Source organism: Mus pahari, chromosome 2 (assembly GCF_900095145.1).
Source record: "Mus pahari chromosome 2, PAHARI_EIJ_v1.1, whole genome shotgun sequence".
In the NCBI taxonomy this organism is placed as follows: Eukaryota; Metazoa; Chordata; class Mammalia; order Rodentia; family Muridae; genus Mus; species Mus pahari.
Genome location: NC_034591.1, coordinates 6,059,550 through 6,068,908, shown reverse-complemented (window position 1 = coordinate 6,068,908; position 9,359 = coordinate 6,059,550). Strand labels below are relative to the sequence as shown.

The 9,359-nt window shown below is 39.9% G+C and overlaps 1 pseudogene; it reads left to right on the top strand.

Annotated features, from left to right (window-relative positions):
- The first annotated feature begins 1,320 nt into the window (after window positions 1-1,320).
- LOC110316117 lies at window positions 1,321-8,672 on the top strand (annotated as a pseudogene).
- Window positions 8,673-9,359: the final 687 nt, after the last annotated feature.

The window sequence follows — 9,359 nt, the reverse complement described above, 5'->3', positions numbered from 1 at the left end:
TCTTCAATACTCTATACTAAAAGCGGCCTATTCTAATTATTCCAGTAATCTCCTATACAGCAAAATACTACAAAGTAACAGTAGCGCTGTTATCTTGAGGGCAATCCATCTCTGTATGGATTCGACACCTGCTCAATAGGAAGAAACGCATGTGTGCTGTGATAAACCTACCTAAGATTCTATGGCTAAAGTGGTCATAGACCGTAGAGAACCTGCTACTACCATTTCGCTTAATGAATATAATATCCAACCGCCCTCTTATGACTTATCTTTATATCCATAGGTAAGTGAAGCTCTCACCCCCTCCTCAAAGAAGCTTCTTTTGATGTGTGAGTGTATGCATGCATATATGTATGTATGTATGTATGTATGTATGTATGTATGTATGTATGTATACTGGAATGATTTACAGGCTGCAGCAGTTGTTCATCCTCACAAGCCTGGGTGCTGGTATAAGCTGGAATCCCAAAGATGTAGGCTTCAAAACCAGTGAAAGAATCTATGTGCTAGTAAGGTGAGGGCAAATAGGCAAAGAAGCATGAACCCTTCCTTCTTCCGTTGTCCTTATACAGGCTTCCAGCAGAAGAAATGGCCCAGATAAAGGTGTGTCTTGCCACCTCAAGATCTATATTAAAAGCCTCTGTGTTCCAGCATCAGATTTTGGGTTATAAGCATACTCTCCATTTCTGGGTTGTAGTTTATTCTAGATATCGTCAAGTTGACAGCCAAGAATAGTCATCACAAGTATCTACCTGTGCAGAAACAAAGAAGGGGTCAGAGAGGGGAGATGGAGAGGTAACACTTAGAAACTTTCTCGTGAATAAAACAATAAAAAATATAAGTGTTTCCAAATTAACAGACTTTAGCACAAATCTAAATGCTGGATTATCTATAAATTAATTAATTAATTAATTAATTAATTAATTAAAAAGCAACAAGTTTAGTGTTATCTCCAGAATTTCTGATTCAGTAGGTATGAGAGTCACACCCAAGAATTTGGATTTCTAATTATATTCAGCTGTTCTGGGTGATGTCCACACTTTGAAAAAAATATCATTCTCAGTTAGTTATTCTCTTGCTTGTCAGAGCCAGCCATAAAACTTAAAAATATGGATGCTACTCAGAGATTCTGGTGACAAATGCTAATATAACCTGGAAAGAGATCTTTAAAAATACTAGACCTGGCAAGGTGGTTCACAGATTAAAGGGTTGCAACCAGGCCTGACATGAATTTAATTCCTGGAAACTACATGGCAGACAAACTGTTGCGTTATGTTCTCTGAGCAAGATGTTTGCATTATGGCATATGTGTGTGCACATATGTCCTCCTCTGCCAAACCAGGGGTTCTGTGGGTCTCTAGTCTGGCCAGAACGGCCAAAGTGTTACTGCCTTCAGAAGGGAATTGTGCTCAGGGCAAGAAGCCAGGGTCCCAGGTCTTGCCTACCTGCTACCATTGCAGCACCAATGCCAACAGCAGAGGCAGTGGCAATGGCAGCAACAGTGGCAGCAGCAGGAGGCAGCAGCAGGTAGCAACAGGCAAGATGGCTGCAAGGAGCAGCAGGTGGGCAGTGGCAGGGAAGAGCAGCAGCCTGAGGTCCAGCAATGAATGCTTCAGGAAGGAAGACTCTTCCCCAAGTGTTATAGCTCAGCAAAACAGTCTATATAAGGACAGTGAAAGAAGGAAGGGTTCATTCATTTTCGCCTGCTTGTCCTCGCCTAGCTAGCACATCCATTCTCTCAATTGGCATTGAAACCTACGTCTTTGGGAGTCCAGCATATACAGGTACCCAGACTTGTGGAAATGCTCAATTCTTGGACTTTCCATTCATAGCTCACTAATGGTGGATGAGTTGGACTGCAGCTCAGAAAGAGAAAATTGATGAAATGAGTTGTGCATTTTATTCCACGAGGGACTTTATGAGCACTGAGGATCAGGGTGGTGTCCAGGGGTAGATACTTCCCCTTGGCTCAGTTTGAGGTGCTAGTGGTGCTCTATAAGCCTGGAGAAGGGCCTTAGCACTGACTCAGGGCTACATGACTGATTGGCAGGGTCCTCTCAGTGGGGTGTCATGGTTATGTGTTCCAGAGTAGATATCGTTCAGCAGGGAGCACGCCCCACACCTACCATACTTAATTCTGAGTTTCACTGGGTTTGGACTCAGTCAACCTTACCAGTTCTTCTGTCTGGTGGTACAATCCACTTGCCTCCCCTTCATACACTAAATATATATAAATGTAACCCTCGATGACTCTAGTGGGTAAAGCGGGTGTCAGTGTATTAATCAAAGTACTCTAACAATAATTCAATAATACGTAAACAATATTATTTACTGAAATTAATCTAACAATATTGAATATATATTAACTAGACACCAGCTGCTCCTACCAAATACGGGAAGTTCAGTAACTCTACATAATCTTTCCGTAGAAACATTTTTGAATCCCTCACCTATTAAAGTTGTCAGTCCTGTTTCTCTTCTACCAGCATTCTTCTTTAGTTCCAGAGGTCTCCTGATCCTTCCAGACATTAAGCATATAGCTAAGTTAAGGCTTTGTACCTCTTCTTTTCCTATCCATTTTCTAGATATCAGGTCAAATGTTTCTACATCAAAAATCCATCTTAATCTATTTATCTCTCCAATCACATTGTTAGCCTTGTACCCTTTTTCATCTGTGCCATATAAGTTACTATACATTTATTTGTTTATGGTCTGATAAATGTAAATATAATCCTCATAAAAGTAGAGTTTGTGTTGTGTTCCTAGTTGTACATCAATACCTTAGAGGTATGTATGCCTGACACATAATAGATATACAATAAATATATTTGAATATGTGGAGATAAAATAATGAGATGATGATGTATTCCAGTTTATGTAGCATAATTTTGGATGGACTTCAATGTATTTTAAAATATGGGCAATAACATTAGAAGACTGTCCACATGGTTCAGAGAATATAAAGCACAAAAAACCATAGCCTGGCATAATAAGAGGAGAGTGCCCAGAGAAAACACTTTCTAAAGCAGATCTAAAAATAGACATCTTCAAACTGAGATTGTTTGAATACAATAATTATAGTCCACTGATGAGTTAAAAGTAGTTTAAGAGACACTTCAGTCTAGGTCTGCTATATTTCAACTAGGAACAAAAATCCATAATTGAGCTATAAAACTATACATGACTCAAGTTAAAAAATCAAACATCAAGTGAATCTAGAAAGCAGAGAACAGATGGGGTACATTTGTGCACCCCCTCCTTATACTATTAATACAGCAGATAGATTTTGCACATAGTAGGTTCTCTACATGACCAGTGATGACTCAACTATATAAATGAAACAAATATAACTTATAAAAGCCAAGAAATTACATTTACAATTCCAGTAAAGTCACATGCTGTAAATGTAGGAACACACACAGCAAGGGCTCAGAAATTAATTATTGATCAATGAATCGCTGTGATGAATGATTCTAAACTATATGAGTCACCATACATGAATATTAATTAGATATTATTATTTTATTTGTCAACGTGAAGCAATAATTATAGTCTATTACATTTTCCCCCACCATGAAATATGGCTATCTCCAGGATTGATGTGATGTTACTTTAAAACTCTATAAAAATTATTCAATAAATTACTTGGTGCAAAATGCTTTTGTACTAAGTAAAAGATATTTAGTTTTGTCTTTTTGAGATTCTTTCCCTCACAGAGCAAGCACAGCCAGGTTTTTGTAATCTTCTTATTCTATTTTTAATCTTGAGATATCTTGACGGATTCTAACATTTGTTCATTGCAACAAACCTTAAAAGTGACACCACAAAAAAAAAAAAAATGACAAAATGTTTTTTCTTACACTCTAGGATTAGCAGTAATTGTCAGGCTCTACAAACACTCATTCTTTCAACTTTAAGTCTGCTACATAAGGATTGATCATGAAGACATCAGAAACATGATTCAGGAAAATTAAACATTGATTCAATTAATTACAATAGTTACTCTAAAGTGGAAAAGTCTACACTGTCCTGCAATGTACCCAATTCCTGATATTTTGATTGTGTGTGTGTGTGTGTGTGTGTGTGTGTGTGTGTGTGTGTGCATGTGTGTGTATGTGTGTGTGTGTGTNTGTGTGTATGTGTGTGTATATGTATGTATGTGTATGTGTGTGTGTGCATGTGTGTGTGTATGTGTGTGTGTATGTGTGTGTGTGTGAATGTGCATGTGTGTGTGCATGTGTGGGTGTGCATGTGTGTGTGTGTATGTGTGTGTATGTGTGTATGTATGTGTGTGTGCATGTGTGTGTGTGTGTGTATTTGTGTGTGTAATCTCGAGTCTTTCACTATAGGCTGTACTTGATACCTTCTCACAAAGAAAATATGCAAACATGAAGAAAGGTCATCTTCAACCGTTGCTTATAAAGAGTGTGGTCTTCTGTCTCTATCTCTGTGATTATTTCTATTTTTGTATGTTAGACCATCAGTTGCCCTGCTATGGGGATATTGAGATGTCCTCAATAGCTACAAAACTGAGCTAGAGAATTGGTATTCTGATGCTCATGGTAGCTCAGGAAATGAACATAGAAGTGTCTTTAACAGCCCTAATTGAACACAAGATAGCCAATGTACTGACTAACATCCTGACTATAGCTTCATCAGAGACTCCACACTACAAGTAGTGAGCTATGTTACACTTAAGTTGCTAATCCACAGGATTTGTGAATAAAAAAAAAAAATATCCATTGCTTTGAGATACAAAGATTTGGAACATATTAATAGTAATTTGTAACTAATACAATAACGGAGCCCCAAAGGATAGAATTATTTGCTCTCTTCCTGCGTGTTGTTGCCTGTAAGGCTGTGTCTCGTCCTCTGAGATAGGATAGCAGTAGAAAACACAGCAAATGTTGAAGTCAACCACCTGCAAATGTAGCTAACTCTTGTAAGCATGATAGCACCAGCAAACTCCCAAAGGCGTGGCAGCGATTAGATGAGATGATAATTTAAAATTTCTGGAAATATTTAGTGCTCTTTGACCATAGTTTCTTTTATTGTTTCCTTTTTGCCTCTATAAATTTTTCACTGTTGTTTTTTCCCAGTTCTTTTACTTCACAATCCTTTATTTATGTTCTTTTGTCTTTTAAGCACATTTCCAAAACTATTCATTAAATGTTTACATCTATACTGCATTCTAATAGTAAGAGTATTGTGAATATATACATAGAACTTAGTCATTTTCTGTTGTGATACCCTTCTATTGTCTTATCTTCTCCTTTTCTTTTTCTTTTGTTATTTTTATTTATTCACTTTGCTTCTTGTTCACTGCCCCTCCTCCCAGTTACCCCTTCCCACAAACTTTCTGCCCATCCTCTCTCCACTTCCCCTCTGAGAGAGTGGAGCACCACCCTGAGTATCCCCGGACTCTGATTCATCAAATCTCTCCAGTGGTAGGCACACCCTTTCCCACTGATATAGAAAAGCATTTACCACAGACAGGCAACAGCTTTTGGGATAGCCCCAGCTCTAGTTGTTCTGCACCCACATGAAGACCAAGCTACACATTTGCTACATATGTGCAGAGAGTTAGGGTGGGGAAGCTAGGTCCAGCCTGTGTGTGCTTTTTGTTTGGTGGTTCAGTCTTTGAGATCCACAAAGATCCAGGTTAGTTGACTTGGTTGATCTTCCTGTGGAGTTCCTGTTCTCTTCAGGGCCCACAATCCTTCACCCAATTCTTTTGTAAGAGTCCCTAAGAACCATTGCAGGACTGGTACTTACACATGTGATGGGTCTCAAGTTGGGTTGGTTATTGATTGGCCAGTCCCCCAGTCTCTACTCTGTGCAATAACTTATCTTTCACTTTAGAAGGAATATCTTTGCATGCTCCACACTATTGAACTCCTAAGAATTTCACTGAGGTAGATGGTCCTTGAATTTTGCTTGGATTTATTTCCCATCCTCCGAAATGCATATGTGTTACCAATGAGTCCAAAGTGGTTGCTACTTCCTGCTCACTTGGTCCAATCAACATGATTGTCATCAATATAATGCACCAATGTGATATTTTGTTGAAAAGACAATTAAGATCCTTTCTAACTAAGTTATGACACAGGGCAAGAGAGATAATATATCATTGAGGCAAAACTGTAAAGATATACTGATGGCCTTGCCAACTGAAAGCAAATTGCTTCTGGTGTTTTTTAGGGACTGGTACTGAGAAGAAGGCATTTACCAGATCAATAGCTGCATACCAGGTACCAGGCGATGTGTTAATTTGCTGAAGTAATGAAACTACATATAGTAGAGCAGCTGCAATTAGAGTTACTACCTGATTTAGTTTTTGATAGTCAACTGACATTCTCCATGATCTGTCTGTCTTCTGCACTGGCCAGATAGGCGAGTTAAAGGAGATGTTGTGGAAACCATAATATCTATAAGCCCAATAATTCTATTTAATGACAAACCAGTCAAAGCAATGGAGACTAAAGTTTGTATGTTGCAATGGTATAAAGGAAAGGAGAAGAGTGAGAATGTGGGGGTCATCTCAAGGACACGACAGAGACCTGGGATAGGGGAGGCATACAAGGTCACTGGTGATGACCTTAGCTGTGATTCACTACATTAGGGTCGTGGAACCTGAAGAGGCCACTTCCTATAGCCAGATTGCTCCATGAGAGCAATAGGCATACCAACTCACCCATAAAACTTCCAACCCAAAATTTATCCTGTCTACAAGAAATGCCCCTACCACCACGAAGAAAGAAGTACAACATTTAGTGGGTCTATTTGGTATCTGGAGACAGCACATTCCTAACTTGGGTGTGTTACTCATGCCTGTTTACCAAGTGACTCGAAAAGCTGCTAGCTTTGTGCGTGCCCTGGAACAGGAGAAGGCTCTTCAACAGGTCCAGGCTGTTGTACAGGCTGCTCTACCACTGGGACCATATGATCCAGCAGACCCGATGGTACTGGAGGAGATGGTGGTAGATAGAGATATTTGGAGCCTCTGGCAGGCCCCTGTAGGTGAATCACAGAAGCGACCTTTGGGATTTTGGAGCAAAGCTCTACCATCACCTACAAACAACTATTCTCCCTTTGAAAAGCAGCTCTTGGCCTGCTATTGGGCCTTACTAGAAACTGAATGTTTGACAATAGGACATCAAGTTACTATGAGACCTGAATTATCCGTCATGAGCTGGATGCTATCAGTCATAAAGTAGGATGTGCACAGCAGCAGTCTATTATCAAATGGAAGTGGTATATATGTGACCAGGCCAGAGCAGGTCCTGAGGGCACAAGCAAGTTACATGAAGAAGTTGCTCAAATGGCTATGGTTTCTATTCCTGTTACAATGCCATCTGCTGCCAAGCATACACCTATAGCTTCATGGGGTGTTCCCTATCATCGGCTGACTGACAAAGAGAAGACTAGGACCTGGTTTACTGATGGCTCTGAACATTATGTAGGCACCACCAAGAAGTGGACAGCTGTAGATTTACAACCCCTTTCTGGGACAACCCTGAAAGATACCTGAAACCCTGAAAGTGAAGGAGAATCTTCACAGTGGGCAGAACTTCGGGTAATACACATAGTATTCCAGTTTGTTTGGAACAAAAAATGTCCAGATGTATGATTGTTCATTGACTCATGGGCTATAGCCAATGGTTTGGCTGAATGGTCAGGGACTTGGAAAGATGATGATTGGAAATTTTTTGAAAAAGATATCTAGGGAAAAATTATGTTGATAGATCTCTCCAAATGGGCAAAGGATGTGAAGATATTTGTGTTCCATGTAAATGCTCACCAAAAGGTGACTTGAGCTACTACTCTTCAGTAGTTCAATATTCAAATGGAGAAGATGATCTGTGGATATTCAGCATATTTCTCCAACCATCCCAATCATTGCTCAAAGGGCACATGAACAAAGTGGCCATGGTGGCTGAGATGAAGGTTATGCTTGGGCTCAACAACATGGACTCCCACTCACCAAGGCTGATCTAGCTACAGCTGCTGCTGAATGCCAGGACTGCCAACAGCAGGTACCAACATTGAGCCCCAGATATGGCACCATTCCTTGAGGTGACCAGCCAGCAGCCTGGTAGCAGGTTGACTACATTGGACCACTTCCTCTGTAGAAAGGACAGTGTTTTGTTCTTAATGGAGTAGATATTTATTCTGGTTATGGATTTGCCTTTTCTGCCAAAACTCCCATCCATAGACTCACAGAATGCCTTATCTATCATCATGGTATTCTACACAGTATTGCTTCTGGGCAAGGAACTCATTTCATAGCCAGAGAAGTGCTACAGTAGGCTCACGATCATGGAATTCACCTGTCTTACCATGTTCCCAATCACTCTGAAACAGCTCGTCTGATAGAAAGATGGAATGGCCTTTTGAAGACACAGTTACAGCATCAATTAGGTAGCAGCAGCATGGAGGGCTTGGGCTGAGTTCTTCATAAGGCAGTATATGCTTTGAATCAGCATTCGATATATGGTACAGTTTCTCCCATAGCCAGGATCCATGGGTCCAGGAATCAAGGGGTAGAAATAGGAATGGTTCCACTAACTATCACTCCTAGTGACCCTCTGGGAAAATTTTTGCTTCCTGTCCCCACAATTCTAGGTTCTATTGACCTAGAAGTTTTGGTTTCAAAGCGTGGAGTGCTTTGACCAGGAGTCACAACAAACATTCCATTGACCTGGAAGCTCAGACTTCCCCCTGGTCATTTTGGGCTTCTAATGCCCTTAAACCAACATGCTAAAAAAAGAATAACAATTTTAGGAGGGGTGATAGATCCAAATTACCATGGGAAAATTGGATTGGTCCTCCACAATGGAGGTAAGCAGGTTTACGTCTGAAGTGCAGGAGATCCCTTAGGGCGTCTCTTAGTACTACCATGTCCTGTGATTCAAGTCAATGGGAAACTATAACAGCCTAATCCAAGCAGGATGACAAAGGATGCAAACCCATCAGGAATGAAGGTCAATCCTCCAGGAAAAGAGAGAAGACCTGCTGAGGTGCTTGCCGAAGGTGAAGGAAATACAGAAGGAAATACAGTAGGGGAAGGTAGTTATAAATACCAGCTAAGGCCACATAAGCAGTCACAGAAACAAGGATTATAAAACAATATGAATGTTTCTGTTTTATTTTGTTAAGAATACATTTGTCTTTCTTCCAATTTCTTTAACATCAATTGNTATTTAAGTTGAGACACTAAAAGAATGTTCCCAAGGGACATTGCCCCATTGTAAATTTACAAATGTGTTTGCCATTGTAAGACAAATAGTTATATCATGTTAGGTGTGGTTATGACCTAGTTATTGTTTCATGTGTACATGAAATATTATTTGTGTCAA